This window comes from Cricetulus griseus (genome assembly GCF_003668045.3).
Source record: "Cricetulus griseus strain 17A/GY chromosome 1 unlocalized genomic scaffold, alternate assembly CriGri-PICRH-1.0 chr1_0, whole genome shotgun sequence".
Lineage (NCBI taxonomy): Eukaryota > Metazoa > Chordata > Mammalia > Rodentia > Cricetidae > Cricetulus > Cricetulus griseus.
Window position 1 is genome coordinate 273941994 of NW_023276806.1, and position 18499 is coordinate 273960492.

An 18499-nucleotide genomic window follows, 5' to 3' on the forward strand; every position below is an offset into this window, starting at 1 on the left:
TGAGGGCCTGAGGTCAAGTCTCCAGAACACATATGAAAACACCAGGAGGGGCTTTATATGCCTTTAATCTCTCCACTGCAAGCAGAGACAGTAATATCTCTGGAGCTCAACTGCAAGCTCTAGACCAATAAAAGCCTCTGTGTTAAGGAAATGCCTCCATAGGCATGTGATGTGGCCATGTGAACATCATCACCATTCATTATAAGAAACAAATAAATGGCTTTTCAAACAGTACAATAAATGTTAGTATGTCTTGCTATTTTAAAAAGTAGGGGGTTGACTCCTGCTTGACACAGGTTTTCCTAATTTGCCCTCTGACAGTGTGGATATAGCAATGAGAATGGCCATTGCCAGGTGGTGTTGGCAAAAGCCTTTAAGCCCAGACACTCAGAAGGCAGAGGCAGGATTTGTGAGTTTGAGGCCTGCCTGGTCAACAGAGTTCCGACAGGATAGGCAGGCTACACAGAGAAAAACTATCTTGGAAAAACAACAACCAAGAAACCAGAAAATAAATCCTTATGAAAAGAGACTTCAAGGGCTGCAGTTGCATACCGAATATACAACTCCTTACAGTGGCAATGAAGTCACCCTGGACCTGGCACCTGTATATCATTCTACCTTCATCTTCTCAATCTGACTGGACTCTTCTGGAATTATTTTCAATTGCCACAAGATCAAGAGATTAATTGGGGAGAACCTGTGACTGACCTTCAGGATGGAATAAAGATGCTCAGAATGGATATGACCTTACATTTTCTTTTTCTTTTTCTTTTGGTTTTTCAAGAAAGGTTTCTTTGTGTAGCTTTGAAACCTATCCTGGAACTCATTCTGTAGACCAGGCTTGCCTCTGAACTCACTGAGATAAACCTGCCTCTGCCTCCTGAGGGCTGGGATTAAAGTGCCACCCCTGCCCGGCTCTATTACCTTACTTTTTTGTTTACCTTCCCCTTAACCATTGTTACTTTCTTTTTTTCTCTGCTAAGCAAGCCTCTTCCTCAAAAAATAAACAAAACCTTAAATTAACACCTAAGGGTTATCCTTGACATCCCTTTCCACAATTAATTCTCCCCCTAAACCACATTGTATACATACATAAGGATGACCTTAACTCCATAGGCTAAAATGATACTCCACCACGACCATTCAACCAATTGTCTAGAAATGTCCCTTTATATAATCTTGTGATTACTCATCTTAATGTGGGTATTCTAGGGTTAATGCAAGATGAAGGAGACAAGACCATTATTAAAGCACCATCAAACTGGGGTAACTATATGGGAATACATGATTAAAAAATATTTCTCCACTGGGCAGTGGTAGCCAACACATTTATTCCCAGTACGTGGGAGTTCCAGGTCAATCTGGTCTACAAAGGGAGTTCCAGGACACGTTCAATACCTATACAGACACAACGTCCAGAGCAAATGTGTGACCCAAACTGTGCACTTAAAACTTTTAAAACTTTTCCTTTCCTGTTCAATGTGTTTAAACACCCTACCACAGAAATCCAAAACCTAGCAAAAACACAAAGCTTCCTTTCTCATCTTCCTCTGGACATACATGGCAAATTTTCTACTCTCCATTTTAGCCAAAACAAAACATTTTATTGTAATCCATGGGAAAAATCCATTTTCCAAAGAACCAAGAAAAGTTTACTAGCGGTACTCACAGACTTGACCGACTGGGCAGCCCCCTGAGCTCTTCCTGTCTTTCCCCATGTACTCTATCTTCTCAATCCATATTACTTAATGACCAATTAATGACAATCTGTACTTAAAACCTCCATATTTTCACCTCTGAATTCATTGGAGATACACATGAACATCAGTTAAAATGAAACAGCTGTCATTTATTGGCTAAAAGCCAGCTGCTAGGTGGCAGATTGTTCTTGTAACCCAGTTCTAGTGACTCAAAGATCACTCTGAAAATAGCCTGGCCTCCATACAAGTGCTGGGAAGTTAAGGTTAAAGCTTTGGTGATGGTCATCTGTACAGTAATAGAAAAATGCATGCTCCTGATTCGTCAGTTAGGCTTCCTGCATGAGGACAAGTTTCCAGGGTTGTGAGCTCCTGGGAAGAAGAACTCAAAAGGACAAGTCCTACCGAGGACCTAATAACCACCAGACTCACACTCCTGAACATCTTCATTCACCTCATGATCACCCCAAGACCTTTCCTCTGCATTGACCCAGGTCCATGGTGATGAATGGTTTTAGCAGGCAAACACGTCACCTCACCTAGTTTCCATGAGCTCCCTGATAGCAGCAACACTTGGTCCTGCCCCCAGGTGTATATAATATGGGCCTTTGTCTGTTTGATCTGTGGAAGGAATAAGATTATTCCTTATTCTTCCTAATGAGACCCAGTTTTGCAATAATGGCACAGGGGCTTTTTATTTCTTTCCTCTTTATTTTAGTCAGTTTCAACTTTAAGGAATAAGACAACTGTTACTGTCATTGGACTTGCCCCTGCTGCCACCTTCTGGCTTCTAATTCTTCCGGGAGTCAAAGGAGAGAAGACAAAATTCATTGGAACTCATTTCATCTCTCTTTCACCTTTCTATTAATATGACTGGTAATTATAAGATGGGCTCTCAGTAGAGTCTCGACTTTGAACTCCCGATCCACTGACTCTACTGGCAAAGGTCTGGGATGACACCAGGCTCCTCTTCCTCGTTGGGAGTTTTCTATAGCAACAGAGCAATGAATTTGTAAAGTTAGCTTCAGGATCCTCAGTGGTGCTGGCAAAAGATAGCCCACCACACTTCCACAATTACGTTGATTATAATGAAGGTGTACAAGAAAGTTACTTGGTGCAATTTCCTGCTCCAAAAACAGACAATTTCAACATCTGCAAATAGGGAATAAGTTACAGATAATTTATATATTAATATAACAGCTCTTGAGCAATCCCTAGGAACTTTTTTTTTTTTTTTTGGTTTTTCGAGACAGGGTTTCTCTGTGTAGCTTTGGAGCCTACCCTGGCACTCTCTCTGGAGACCAGGCTAGCCTGGAACTAACAGAAATCCACTTGCCCCTGCCTCCTGAGTGCTGGGATTAAAGGCCTGCGCCACCAACGCCTGGCATGGAACTTTTAATATCAATAAAATTTTATTAAGTTATAAATTGTGGCTGTTCACACATTTGGGATCCTGAAGCATGACAAGTCTGGACTACAGAGTGAGTTTGAGGCCAGTCTCCAACACCTGACAGCCTGTCTTAAAAACATGGGAGGTGGCTGTAAAAGGCAAGTCACTAGCTGAGATTAGAGGTGCACACCTTCCCCCCTAGAACAAGGGAAGGAGAATTGAAAGATGTCTTAGGGATCAAGCCCATCCTACCTTATATATTAATGTCCTTTAAAAAAGACATAGGTGGGCTGGAGAGATGGCTCAGAGGTTAAGAGCAAGGACTGCTCTTCCAAAGGTTCTGAGTTCAATTCCCAGAAACTACATGGTGGCTCACAACCATCCGTTATGATATCTGGTGCCCTCTTCTGATATGCAGATATATATGGAAGCAGAATGTTGTATACATAATAAATAAAATAAAATCTTTTAAAAAAAGACATAGGCAGCCAGGCAGTGGGGATACAAGCCTTTATTAGACAGAGGCAGGCAGATCTCCGAGTTTGAAGCCAGCCTGGTCTACAGAGTGAATTCCAGGACAGTCAAGGCTACAGAAAGAAACCCTGTCTCAAAAGACAAAAACAAAAATTAGGCTACTAAGGCCAGGTGAGGTGGTCCACAATATTAATCTCTGGATTTGCAAGGATGGTGGATCTGTTTCCAACACAGTGAGGTCTATATTGAAAGAAGTTTTTTACCCAACATTAAAAAACAACGTCCACTTGACCCAAATTCTAAATGCTGTGCGCTAAGTGAGACTCAGCTTTCTGAAGATTAGACCCACCCATTCCTCTTGCTGGGATGTCTGTCCAGGGTATCCTTAAATGCCTATCAAACATGAACATTCATGTCCAGTTTTTTTCTTTAAATGTAAAATTTGGGAATAGCAGGTTCAGTCTGTCCCCTTATGATCACCTGTCACTGAGACCTGTCCATGTTGTATGTATTTATTGTACTTATTGCATACAGTTTCTATTGTGAGTTGTGGTCTTTCTTTTTGCATTAAACAAAAAGGGAAATTGTGGTGATATGTTGTTTGATTTAATAAAGCCACCGGAGATCAGAAAAAGACAGCACTCAAGCCAATAGCTCTCACCTCTTCCAAACTGAAATGGCAGTCCTGTCACTAGGAATCCTCAGAAGCTAATAGGCTGAGTTCCTGTCTCCTCTTGACTTATATTCCTTTCTCCACCCAGCCATTATCACTTCTGTCTCACCTCCTCAGTGCTGTGATTACAGGTGTGTGCTGCCCCCACTCCCACCTGGCTCCTGGAATTCTAGGTGTGTATCACCACTGCCTGGCTCTATGGCTGTAGCTAGCTTTGCATTTTCATCTCCAGTGGCTTTAGTAGATCATAAACAATACATAACACAATGGTGTTTTTTAAAAGTCATTATTCTGGGTGGAGGGTACAGCTCAAATGTCCAATACTTCCCTAGCACATACAAGGCTGTAGGTAGAACCACGGGTAATGGTGTGCAGGAAGCATTATAGCAAGCAGGGAATATTTGTAAGTAAAAAAGAAACAAAATAAAAAGAAAGGGATGAATCCAGCACAACTCCAGCCCTTCTAGGTGTGTATATTTCATGTGGATATGTGCAACACAATGCACAGGCCCGTCAATGCCTAAGGTATTGGATCCGCAGGAATTGTTTTAAAGTAAAGTAAAATGTCAAAAGAAAAAAAAGAAAATACTTAGTGCATCTTACCTAGACTAGAAAGGGCCAAAGATGCCCTGACCCTAAAAAAAAAAAAAATATACACAAAAAACCTGTTGGGCCACAGCTACCACCGGGGTCTCTGTGAGTCAATCAAAAACCACAGGTGCATCCTGTTTTCTTTTTCTGTCTTACACCCCAGGCCTTGCCTACTGGCATCAATTACATCTGGAGTTTCTCCTGAACCTCTTACACCTGGGGTTTCTCCACGAGCTCTTACACCTGGGGTTTCTCCACTGTGCTGTAAGTGTATATAAGGCTGCTGTCTCCCTGGAATAAGGTCAGTGAGAAGCACTTAGCACAAGCAGCCGTACGTCTGTGTTTTTTACCTAACTCTCCAGGATTTCGCCTGATAGTCAGGCTTAGTTGTCACACAGGCGCCACAAGTGGAGGATCCACCAAGATCCAGCAAGAAAGGGGACCCTGAGACAACGCCCTCGGAAGCCCTGCCAGCAAGTAAGGAGTTATGAGGGTCTATTGGTATAGGTACTGAAAGGGTGCCTCAACTCCTGAGAGCGTTGGATTGGAATAGATAAGCTCTATCTCAAAGGAAAATACAGAGAAATTTTAAAGAAACAAGGACTGGTTGGTATTAAGATGGAAAAAAATGAAAGTAAAAGAAATAAAATAACTAAATGAGCCACGCATAGATGGAAAACACAGAGTCTGGATACTGTATGCTATTGTGCTGCCTTTGAATGGTTCAATTGCCAAGAACAGAATAACTGCTAAACTACACTTGATTGTAAATGCCATTGGATTGATTCAACTTACTTATTTCAAAAATGCTTTTGGCTCTAAAACGTAGGTAGAAGGACATGATACCAGGGAAATGAATTTCTGCTTTTGTTTCCACAGAAAGTGAAAAGCTGTGTGTTTCTTCCAGACTAATGTGGTTCGATGCAGAAAGAACCCCTGAAGCTGTGTCCCGGGTGGTCCAGCATCTAAGACATCAGGGACAAGGCAGCCTTGCAGACCTTTCCAGCCAGGATTTCATGGTCTTCATAGGATCCCCATGGTATTTCAGCACCCCCTGACAGCAGGAAGTAGTTGGAGAGAACGACGCCCACATTCCCAAATATTTATAAAAGTTTGTTTTCATTTAAATGGGGTTGGTTATAAATGGTAAAAACCAGGAATATTAGCCACCTAATAAAGAGAAGTGAGTGAACCTTGAGAGTAAAAAGGCACATAGAGATATGAGACAGAGAATTACTAGACAGATGATTGTATATTTACTTGGGTATATTTTAATAGCCAGGAGAACTGAAGTAAAAAGCAAGTACAGAAGATTTTAAAGTTTAAAAGCTTTGAAAGGTTCCTTCTTTCACAGAAGCCACCAAGGCAGATATGTCCTAGCTGGTCTGTGGCAGAGGTAATGAAGGGTGCGACTGTGCATACCCACAGCACAGCAGGAAATATCTGCCTCTGAACTGGTTATCAATGTAATAGAGACAAGAGACCTCTGTGCCTACTGAGGATCAGCTAGATGAAAAATAGACAGGGCAGAGTGATTGGGATGAGTGTGAAAAATTTACGAAGTAGCTTTCCCTCCCTCTGTTTTAACTGGTAACAGAGAGAGACAAAACCCCAATTGTAAAATTCAGGAGTAGCTAAGAGGCTTTAAAACATTTGACTCACTCTCACAGGAGATTAGAAATGTGCAGGTTTCCTCAGATCAGAGGAAAAAGCTGAATTTGCAGATGAGTGGGAGATCACAGCTGAGAAGAATAGAGCCTAAAAACTTCCTGTTTCTCATGAGATGCTCTCCAGGAAGGGCAATACAAAGATGTAGATCAGCAGTTAGGTCATGAGAGGGCAGCTTCGCCAATCAGCATTTACACTGCTAAGAAAACTTGGAACAAGTTTCCAGCCACTGGGACTTGGACCAAAGGCATTATAAAGAGCAGGCAAGGACCTGAGAACTATTGTCAGAATTTTGTCTCCTGGCTAATGCAGGCATCATCCAGGATAATGACAGATACAGGTATTGAACGTTTGATTATTACAGAAGTAGTTTATGAGAACGCTAAGACAGCATTAGAATCCTTCAGCTCAACTATAGTTGAGCCTACAACAATTAGGCAGCTAATGATGGGGGACACCAAGAGGATCCGAGCCAACCTAAGACAGGACAGTCATGCAGCCTGGGTGATTTCTCCTTTGACAGATAAGGTTGGCATCACCGTCCTGGTCACCTAAGACAAACACTAATTCGTATTTAAAAAGGGGGAGATGTTGGGCCCCAACCCCCACTGGGACTCTGAGTTTCTTGGCAGCCCATAACCAGGTGCATCCTGTGTTCTAATCCTGGCTTACAGCCATGTCCTTGCCCACTGGCATCAATTACACCTGGGGTTTCTCCACTGTGCTGTAAGTGTATATAAGACTGCTTTCCCCTTGGAACAAGATCGGATAGACTCAAGCAGCTCAAGCAGTCAGATGTCTCTGCTTTTAAGTAAATCTCCAGGCTTTTGCCCAATACTCAGACTTAGTCATGTGGGGATGCCACAGAAATGAGCACTCACCTTTAGAGTCAAGGGGGGTGGGGGGGCCGGCCTTGTAAGTCAGAGTCCTTGTCCTCATTAGGTCCAGGTAGCAGCAATGTTGCAGGTTCCCTAAGGCAGTTCCTGATGGTCTCTTCTGATGGTCTCATTCAAATCTGTCTGTGCACTGTGTGATACAGTCCCCCAGTGGTCCATTGCTTGGTGTTTGAAGTTCCCACTTTGCAATCCCCACTAAATGCCATTGGAACTGTCCATGCTGAGGCTGAGGAAGAAGAATGTGTCAGTAGCTCTGGAAGGGAGTGTCTGGAGTGGTACCAGGCAACAGTGGTGGTAACTGATGCACCAGTCTCTCTTGAGCACCTCGGTGAAACTGTATTATCAGCACCAGGCATGTTAGCACACTGGGTAGATGGAGGGGAAGGCTGTGGCAGAGGGTGAGCTTTCTCTCTGATGTTCACCCTGGACTCTACCTGAGCTCGATCTGCCAGGTCTGCAAATGCCTGCCTGCTGGATTCTGTCTTGAACTGGCATGATGGTAGAGACTCCTGTGGCTCAACTTTCACATCCTCCTTGGCTGATTCAGAGGCCCTTCTGAATTGTATCTGACAGGAGGAAATAGGGTGTTGTGTTTCAAGCCTGTGTCACTAATATGAGCCACCGGTGTTAATATCTCCTCAAAGGTAGGAATATTTCTCAGCAAAACAGGATCATCATGTAGACCAGACTGGCCAAATCTTTGAAATTTGGATGACATCCAAATGTCATGCATTTTACTGTACTTAGTTGCAAGCTGCTCTTGATTATCATTTTCCTTTGAGCTAAGGACTAGAGGTTCCTTTTTCGGCTTGTCTGTTTTAGGGGTCGTTTTTTGCTTCTTTTCCGTATCTTGTTCTTTGGCTTTGCTGGCGGTCTACTAGGTTTGGTTAGTATCCCTGAAGGTGGTTTCTGTTGTGCCATGTCTATCTGCTGACTGTGCTTCTGTGTATACTGTTTGCATCCTCTTCATCTTCCACTAGCTGAGCCTATTCCTCGTATTCTTCCTCATCCTGATTTCCGCATCGCCATCCTCCACGTAGCCTTCCACATCAGAGTCGGGGGCCTCCTTGTTGTCCCTGTCGTGGCCATCGAGGTATGTGGCCTGGGTCAGGAGCTTAAATGCATTTTCTCGGTAGTCATTCACCTGTGGGTCACCTCACAGTTAAACAGGTCTAGGCTCTTGAGAATCCCTAACTTCTTCAGTGGCTCTATTGTGCTGAGGTCTTTTATTTTGTGGCCACTTAAATTTAGATGCTTAAGGTTGGGACTTTTTTCTGCCATACTTCAAGGTCCCCTGAGATTCTGTTATGGCTTAGTTCGAGCTGCTTGAGTATGTTCATCTTGGGTAAGTTCGCAATGGAGGTGAGGCCTACAGGGATTGTACTTAAGAATTCCAGTTCTTCAAACTCATCTGTGAGGCCTTTGATTTTTTCCCTTCAATTGACTGACAGTTGTCCAGGACCAGTTCTTTCACCTCTCGCCTCATCCCCGCAGAGAAACGAATGTGTTTCAAACTCAAGCCATCTCCCAACTCCTAAAACAGACATTTTCACCAAGCGGGAGAACTTCCTTTCTCGGAGTCCCTTCTGAAGAAGCTTTTGAAGAACTCGGGTTACTAAACTGAGGAGCCTGGAAATAAAATACAGAAATTTTGCCGCAAATTTTGTCTGTCTGCAATCCTCAGGAGTTGATGAACGCACTCGTATTCTACATCTGTAGGAACTCGCATTGGGCTCGGCTCCTTCTCTCGCTTTCTCGAGCCTTCTTGCTAGGCATCTGCGACAGCAGCGCAGTGATGTAGGGTTCACACCACTCAGAAGAAGGTGTGTCTCCAGTCCTGCAGAACTGAGCTACAAACTCAGGCTCTAGCTCTACCCACGCTATGCCCGATGGCATGTTCTGACACGCCACTCTCTGCAGCGTCTCCTAAGCACCACAGCAATCTCAGGTGCGCCCAGGGGACTGAGGTCCCCATCCTGGGATCTGGGACTCCCACAGGACTCGGACTGAGCCAGATGCACCGAGGGTGCCACACACACCAGACACACCAACTTTATGTCGATCAGAAGGTTTGTGTCTACAGGTAAACAGTGCACATTTTTCAAGACGTTTGTTACTGTTTGTGCAAACATCGGGGAAGGATTGGTTTCCTGGTTGTCCTCCTCAGAGGGCTGGGAATGTTCAACCTGGGTTAAATTTGCATCAAGGTCTCCCTTTTACTCGATAACGGGGCTCTCTTGGTTGGCATCACTGCCCCACCTCCATTCCCGTCTTGCTTTTTGTATTCTTCCCTACATTTTCAAGGGCATGTGTGATCCAATCCAATCTCTGCCCTTCTTCCCCATGACCACATTGGATGTATGCCGTGGACTCTGCATACATCCAATGCAGGGTATGGATTGTTTACTGGTTTGTTATCGTCTCTCTGTAAAGCAAGCACAAAAAATGTCTCCATTACCTGCTGAAATGAGACAACTACTTCCTAGCAGCTTTGCTATGAATCCAGGCAAGCTTGGCGTTGATGGCAAGTCTCCTGAGCCAGTGTCAGTACTTGGGTTACTTCACTGATTTAACTGCTGTGTAATTCATACATTGAATATTCTACTTCTTCCTTTAGTACCAAGTGTAGAGATACTGGTTATTTTTAGTATTGAATATTATAAATATTCTTGTCAAAAACACATGCATACACACAGGGTGGTTGAGTCATGACGTGTGTGCTTCGGGTAGGGTTAGCTTTAGCAGTTCTATTGTGATAAATTGTTGGCCCACAGCTCCTAAGGGGGTCTCTGAGTTGCTTTTCTGCCCATAACCACAGGGGTATCTTGTTTTCTAGTCCTGAATTACAGCCCTGGCCTTGCCCACTGTCATCAATTACACCAGGGGTTTCTCCACTGTGCTGTAAGTGTATATAAGGCTGCTCTCTCCCTGGAACAAGGACCGACAGGGGCAAGCAACCAGATGTCTCTGCTTTTAACTAAATCTCCAGGCTTTCGCCTGATACTCAGATTTAGTTGTGGTGTGGATGCCACACAAATGAGCACTCACCTTTACATTCACAGGGTCTCTTCCAAGTCGGAGTCCTTCTGGTCATTCGCTAAAGGTGTAGCAGTTTTGCAGGTTCCCTAATCGCAGTTCTCAATGGTCTCATTCAAATCTGTCTGTGCTGTGTGTGAAGGAATCCCCCAGTGGTCCATTGTTTGGTGTTTGTGGTTTCCACTTCAAAATGCCAACTGGAAGTTCATTGGAATTAATCACATTCTTTCCTGAGGATAGACAATAACTCTGGGAAGGGTGTCTCAGGAGAGGTACCAGGCAACGAGGGTGGTATCTGATGAACCAGGTTCTCTTGAGCACCTAGGTGAAACTGTGTTTTATCAGCACCAGGCATGTTAGCACACTGGTTAGATGGAGGGGAAGGCTGTGGCACAGGGTGAGCTTTCTCTCTGATGTTCTCCCTGGGCTCTGCCTGAGCTCGATCGGCTAGGTCTGCAAATGCCTGCCTGCTGGATTCTGTCTTGAACTGGCATGATGGTAGAGACTCCTGTGGCTCAACTTTCACTTCCTCCTTGGCTGATTCAGAGGCCCTTCTGAATTGTATCTGACAGGAGGAAATAGGGTGTTGTGTTTCAAGCATAATATGTCTCTACTATGAGCATCTGGTCAAAGGTAGCAATATTTCCCAGCAGAACGGCAAAATCATGTGAACCAGACTGGCCAAATCTTTGAAATTTGGATGACATCCAATTGTAATCATTTTGCAGTACTTAGTTGCAAGCTTCTCTTATCATTTTCCTGTGGGTTATGGACTAACGTTTCCTTTTTTGGCTTTTCTCTTTTGGGGGTCCATTTTGATGTTTTTCCAGATCTTGTTTGTATACCGCCAGCAAAGCCAAAGAACAAGGTTTGTTTAGTATACCTGAAGGTGGTTTGTGTTGCGCTTGCCTTTCTCCTGGATGGTTTTTGAAATAAGCTCCCCAGTAAACATTCAGCATTCTCCCTCTCTTGCACTAATGAGATTCTAATTAATGTGGGATGCAAGCTGTGTCAATTGAACAATAGAAAATGAGAAGTAAAAATCAAATAGATTAATAAAAAGGGAAAATACAGAGTCCACATACTGTATGCTATTGTGCTCTCTTTGAATTATTTGCCAAGGAAAGAATAAGTGCTAAAATATGCTTGATTTTTAAATGCTGCTGGGTTCACTCGTATATTTCAAAACTACTTTAACTTCATAATTTAAGTAGCAGGATCGTTTCCTTGGGAAAAGACTTTCTGCTTTTGTTTCCACAGAAGGTGAAAAGCTGTGGGTTCCTTCCAGACTAGTGAGTTCATGAAGCAAGACCCCCTCGAAGCAGTTCCCAGGTGATCCAGCATCTAAGACAGCTGGGACAAGGCAGCCTCGCAGACCAACCTAGCCAGGATTTCTGGGTTTTCTTAGGATCCCCGTGGTATTTCTGCACCCCTTAACAGCAGGAAGTAGTTTGGAGAGAACGACGCCCCCTTTCCCAAATATCGTGTATAAATGTGTTTTCATTGAAATGCACTTGGTTGGTTATAAAGGGTGATGACCAGGAATATTAGCCCGATGATAGAGAAGTGAGTGGCCCTTAAGAATAAAAGTGCGTAACTATAAGTTAGAGAAATGAGACAGAAAATTACTAGACAGATGATTGTATATTTGTTTAGGTACATTTTAATAGCCAGGAGAGGGGAAGTAAAGCAGAAGCAAAGCAGAAGCAAGTACAGAAGATTTTAGAGTTTGAAAGTTTTGAAAGGCTGCTTCCCTCACAGAAGACACCAACGTATGTATGTGTATCTGAGCTGCTCCGTGGCTGGGGAAATTTAAGGTGAGACTTCTCATAGGCACAGCACAGCAGGAAATATCTGGCCCTGAACTGGTTAGCACTTTAATAGAGACCAGAGACCTCTGCTACTACTTAGGTGCAGGTAGATGAAAAAGAATATAGAGGGCACAGAGATTGGGATGAGTGTGAAGCGTTACTCAGTATCTTCACCTCCCTCTTTTTTTCTTCTTCTTCTTCTTCTAAGTGTTTTCAAGACTGGGTTTCTCTGGCTTTGAGGATGTCCTGGAACTAGCTCTTGAAGAGCAGGCGGGTCTGGAACTCGGAGATCCACCTGCCTCTTCCACCCAAGTGCTGGGATTAAAGGTGTGCCCCACCACTGCCCAGCCACCTCCCTCAATTTTAACAGGTAACCCAGAGAGGCAAAAACCCAGTGGTAAAATTCAGCAGAAACCTAGAGGCTTGAAACACTTAGTGGAATCGCTCTCACTGGTTACCTGTTAAAATTGAGGGAGGTGGCTGGGCAGTGGTGGGGCACACCTTTAATCCCAGCACTTGGGTGGAAGAGGCAGGTGGATCTCCGAGTTCCAGACCCGCCTGCTCTTCAAGAGCTAGTTCCAGGACATCCTCAAAGCCAGAGAAACCCAGTCTTGAAAACACTTAGAAGAAGAAGAAGAAGAAAAAAAGAGGGAGGTGAAGATACTGAGTAACGCTTCACACTCATCCCAATCTCTGTGCCCTCTATATTCTTTTTCATCTACCTGCACCTAAGTAGTAGCAGAGGTCTCTGGTCTCTATTAAAGTGCTAACCAGTTCAGGGCCAGATATTTCCTGCTGTGCTGTGCCTATGAGAAGTCTCACCTTAAATTTCCCCAGCCACGGAGCAGCTCAGATGCACATACATACGTTGGTGTCTTCTGTGAGGGAAGCAGCCTTTCAAAACTTTCAAACTCTAAAATCTTCTGTACTTGCTTCTGCTTTGCTTCTGCTTTACTTCCCCTCTCCTGGCTATTAAAATGTACCTAAACAAATATACAATCATCTGTCTAGTAATTTTCTGTCTCATTTCTCTAACTTATAGTTACGCACTTTTATTCTTAAGGGCCACTCACTTCTCTATCATCGGGCTAATATTCCTGGTCATCACCCTTTATAACCAACCAAGTGCATTTCAATGAAAACACATTTATACACGATATTTGGGAAAGGGGGCGTCGTTCTCTCCAAACTACTTCCTGCTGTTAAGGGGTGCAGAAATACCACGGGGATCCTAAGAAAACCCAGAAATCCTGGCTAGGTTGGTCTGCGAGGCTGCCTTGTCCCAGCTGTCTTAGATGCTGGATCACCTGGGAACTGCTTCGAGGGGGTCTTGCTTCATGAACTCACTAGTCTGGAAGGAACCCACAGCTTTTCACCTTCTGTGGAAACAAAAGCAGAAAGTCTTTTCCCAAGGAAACGATCCTGCTACTTAAATTATGAAGTTAAAGTAGTTTTGAAATATACGAGTGAACCCAGCAGCATTTAAAAATCAAGCATATTTTAGCACTTATTCTTTCCTTGGCAAATAATTCAAAGAGAGCACAATAGCATACAGTATGTGGACTCTGTATTTTCCCTTTTTATTAATCTATTTGATTTTTACTTCTCATTTTCTATTGTTCAATTGACACAGCTTGCATCCCACATTAATTAGAATCTCATTAGTGCAAGAGAGGGAGAATGCTGAATGTTTACTGGGGAGCTTATTTCAAAAACCATCCAGGAGAAAGGCAAGCGCAACACAAACCACCTTCAGGTATACTAAACAAACCTTGTTCTTTGGCTTTGCTGGCAGTATACAAACAAGATCTGGAAAAACATCAAAATGGACCCCCAAAAGAGAAAAGCCAAAAAAGGAAACGTTAGTCCATAACCCACAGGAAAATGATAAGAGAAGCTTGCAACTAAGTACTGCAAAATGATTACAATTGGATGTCATCCAAATTTCAAAGATTTGGCCAGTCTGGTTCACATGATTTTGCCGTTCTGCTGGGAAATATTGCTACCTTTGACCAGATGCTCATAGTAGAGACATATTATGCTTGAAACACAACACCCTATTTCCTCCTGTCAGATACAATTCAGAAGGGCCTCTGAATCAGCCAAGGAGGAAGTGAAAGTTGAGCCACAGGAGTCTCTACCATCATGCCAGTTCAAGACAGAATCCAGCAGGCAGGCATTTGCAGACCTAGCCGATCGAGCTCAGGCAGAGCCCAGGGAGAACATCAGAGAGAAAGCTCACCCTGTGCCACAGCCTTCCCCTCCATCTAACCAGTGTGCTAACATGCCTGGTGCTGATAAAACACAGTTTCACCTAGGTGCTCAAGAGAACCTGGTTCATCAGATACCACCCTCGTTGCCTGGTACCTCTCCTGAGACACCCTTCCCAGAGTTATTGTCTATCCTCAGGAAAGAATGTGATTAATTCCAATGAACTTCCAGTTGGCATTTTGAAGTGGAAACCACAAACACCAAACAATGGACCACTGGGGGATTCCTTCACACACAGCACAGACAGATTTGAATGAGACCATTGAGAACTGCGATTAGGGAACCTGCAAAACTGCTACACCTTTAGCGAATGACCAGAAGGACTCCGACTTGGAAGAGACCCTGTGAATGTAAAGGTGAGTGCTCATTTGTGTGGCATCCACACCACAACTAAATCTGAGTATCAGGCGAAAGCCTGGAGATTTAGTTAAAAGCAGAGACATCTGGTTGCTTGCCCCTGTCGGTCCTTGTTCCAGGGAGAGAGCAGCCTTATATACACTTACAGCACAGTGGAGAAACCCCTGGTGTAATTGATGACAGTGGGCAAGGCCAGGGCTGTAATTCAGGACTAGAAAACAAGATACCCCTGTGGTTATGGGCAGAAAAGCAACTCAGAGACCCCCTTAGGAGCTGTGGGCCAACAATTTATCACAATAGAACTGCTAAAGCTAACCCTACCCGAAGCACACACGTCATGACTCAACCACCCTGTGTGTATGCATGTGTTTTTGACAAGAATATTTATAATATTCAATACTAAAAATAACCAGTATCTCTACACTTGGTACTAAAGGAAGAAGTAGAATATTCAATGTATGAATTACACAGCAGTTAAATCAGTGAAGTAACCCAAGTACTGACACTGGCTCAGGAGACTTGCCATCAACGCCAAGCTTGCCTGGATTCATAGCAAAGCTGCTAGGAAGTAGTTGTCTCATTTCAGCAGGTAATGGAGACATTTTTTGTGCTTGCTTTACAGAGAGACGATAACAAACCAGTAAACAATCCATACCCTGCATTGGATGTATGCAGAGTCCACGGCATACATCCAATGTGGTCATGGGGAAGAAGGGCAGAGATTGGATTGGATCACACATGCCCTTGAAAATGTAGGGAAGAATACAAAAAGCAAGACGGGAATGGAGGTGGGGCAGTGATGCCAACCAAGAGAGCCCCGTTATCGAGTAAAAGGGAGACCTTGATGCAAATTTAACCCAGGTTGAACATTCCCAGCCCTCTGAGGAGGACAACCAGGAAACCAATCCTTCCCCGATGTTTGCACAAACAGTAACAAACGTCTTGAAAAATGTGCACTGTTTACCTGTAGACACAAACCTTCTGATCGACATAAAGTTGGTGTGTCTGGTGTGTGTGGCACCCTCGGTGCATCTGGCTCAGTCCGAGTCCTGTGGGAGTCCCAGATCCCAGGATGGGGACCTCAGTCCCCTGGGCGCACCTGAGATTGCTGTGGTGCTTAGGAGACTCTGCAGAGAGTGGCGTGTCAGAACATGCCATCGGGCATAGCGTGGGTAGAGCTAGAGCCTGAGTTTGTAGCTCAGTTCTGCAGGACTGGAGACACACCTTCTTCTGAGTGGTGTGAACCCTACATCACTGTGCTGCTGTCGGAGATGCCTAGCAAGAAGGCTCGAGAAAGCGAGAGAAGGAGCCGAGCCCAATGCGAGTTCCTACAGATGTAGAATACGAGTGCGTTCATCAACTCCTGAGGATTGCAGACAGACAAAATTTGCGGCAAAATTTCTGTATTTTATTTCCAGGCTCCTCAGTTTAGTAACCCGAGTTCTTCAAAAGCTTCTTCAGAAGGGACTCCGAGAAAGGAAGTTCTCCCGCTTGGTGAAAATGTCTGTTTTAGGAGTTGGGAGATGGCTTCAGTTTGAAACACATTCGTTTCTCTGCGGGGATGAGGCAAAAGGTGAAAGAACTGGTCTGGACAACTGTCAGTCAAATGAAGGAAAACAATCAAAGGCCTCACAGATGAGTTTGAAGAACTGGAATTCTTAAGTACAATCCCTGTAGGCCTCACCTCCATTGCGAACTTACCCAAGTTCAACATACTCAAGCAGCTCGAACTAAGTCATAACAGAATCTCAGGGGACCTTGAAGTATGGCAGAAAAAAGTCCCAACCTTAAGCATCTAAATTTAAGTGGCCACAAAATAAAAGACCTCAGCACAATAGAGCCACTGAAGAAGTTAGGGATTCTCAAGAGCCTAGACCTGTTTAACTGTGAGGTGACCCACAGGTGAATGACTACCGAGAAAATGCATTTAAGCTCCTGACCCAGGCCACATACCTCGATGGCCACGACAGGGACAACAAGGAGGCCCCCGACTCTGATGTGGAAGGCTACGTGGAGGATGGCGATGCGGAAATCAGGATGAGGAAGAATACGAGGAATAGGCTCAGCTAGTGGAAGATGAAGAGGATGCAAACAGTATACACAGAAGCACAGTCAGCAGATAGACATGGCACAACAGAAACCACCTTCAGGGATACTAACCAAACCTAGTAGACCGCCAGCAAAGCCAAAGAACAAGATACGGAAAAGAAGCAAAAAACGACCCCTAAAACAGACAAGCCGAAAAAGGAACCTCTAGTCCTTAGCTCAAAGGAAAATGATAATCAAGAGCAGCTTGCAACTAAGTACAGTAAAATGCATGACATTTGGATGTCATCCAAATTTCAAAGATTTGGCCAGTCTGGTCTACATGATGATCCTGTTTTGCTGAGAAATATTCCTACCTTTGAGGAGATATTAACACCGGTGGCTCATATTAGTGACACAGGCTTGAAACACAACACCCTATTTCCTCCTGTCAGATACAATTCAGAAGGGCCTCTGAATCAGCCAAGGAGGATGTGAAAGTTGAGCCACAGGAGTCTCTACCATCATGCCAGTTCAAGACAGAATCCAGCAGGCAGGCATTTGCAGACCTGGCAGATCGAGCTCAGGTAGAGTCCAGGGTGAACATCAGAGAGAAAGCTCACCCTCTGCCACAGCCTTCCCCTCCATCTACCCAGTGTGCTAACATGCCTGGTGCTGATAATACAGTTTCACCGAGGTGCTCAAGAGAGACTGGTGCATCAGTTACCACCACTGTTGCCTGGTACCACTCCAGACACTCCCTTCCAGAGCTACTGACACATTCTTCTTCCTCAGCCTCAGCATGGACAGTTCCAATGGCATTTAGTGGGGATTGCAAAGTGGGAACTTCAAACACCAAGCAATGGACCACTGGGGGACTGTATCACACAGTGCACAGACAGATTTGAATGAGACCATCAGAAGAGACCATCAGGAACTGCCTTAGGGAACCTGCAACATTGCTGCTACCTGGACCGAATGAGGACAAGGACTCTGACTTACAAGGACTCCGCCACCCTCCCACACACACACACACCCCGTGCTTCTAAGAGGTGAAGTCACTGCGAGACTCATTCTATCCCCACCATGACTAAGTCTGAGTATTGGGCATAAGCCTGGAGATTTACTTAAAAGCAGAGACATCTGACTGCTTGAGCTGCTTGAGTCTATCCGATCTTGTTCCAAGGGGAAAGCAGTCTTATATACACTTACAGCACAGTGGAGAAACCCCAGGTGTAATTGATGCCAGTGGGCAAGGACATGGCTGTAAGCCAGGATTAGAACACAGGATGCACCTGGTTATGGGCTGCCAAGAAACTCAGAGTCCCAGTGGGGGTTGGGGCCCAACATCTCCCCCTTTTTAAATACGAATTAGTGTTTGTCTTAGGTGACCAGGACGGTGATGCCAACCTTATCTGTCAAAGGAGAAATCACCCAGGCTGCATGACTGTCCTGTCTTAGGTTGGCTCGGATCCTCTTGGTGTCCCCCATCATTAGCTGCCTAATTGTTGTAGGCTCAACTATAGTTGAGCTGAAGGATTCTAATGCTGTCTTAGCGTTCTCATAAACTACTTCTGTAATAATCAAACGTTCAATACCTGTATCTGTTC

The 18499-nt window shown here is 44.4% G+C and overlaps 1 pseudogene; it reads right to left on the reverse strand.

Moving 5' to 3' along the window:
• Positions 1 to 8375: 8375 nt before the first annotated feature.
• Positions 8376 to 8875, reverse strand: LOC100761267 (annotated as a pseudogene).
• Positions 8876 to 18499: the final 9624 nt, after the last annotated feature.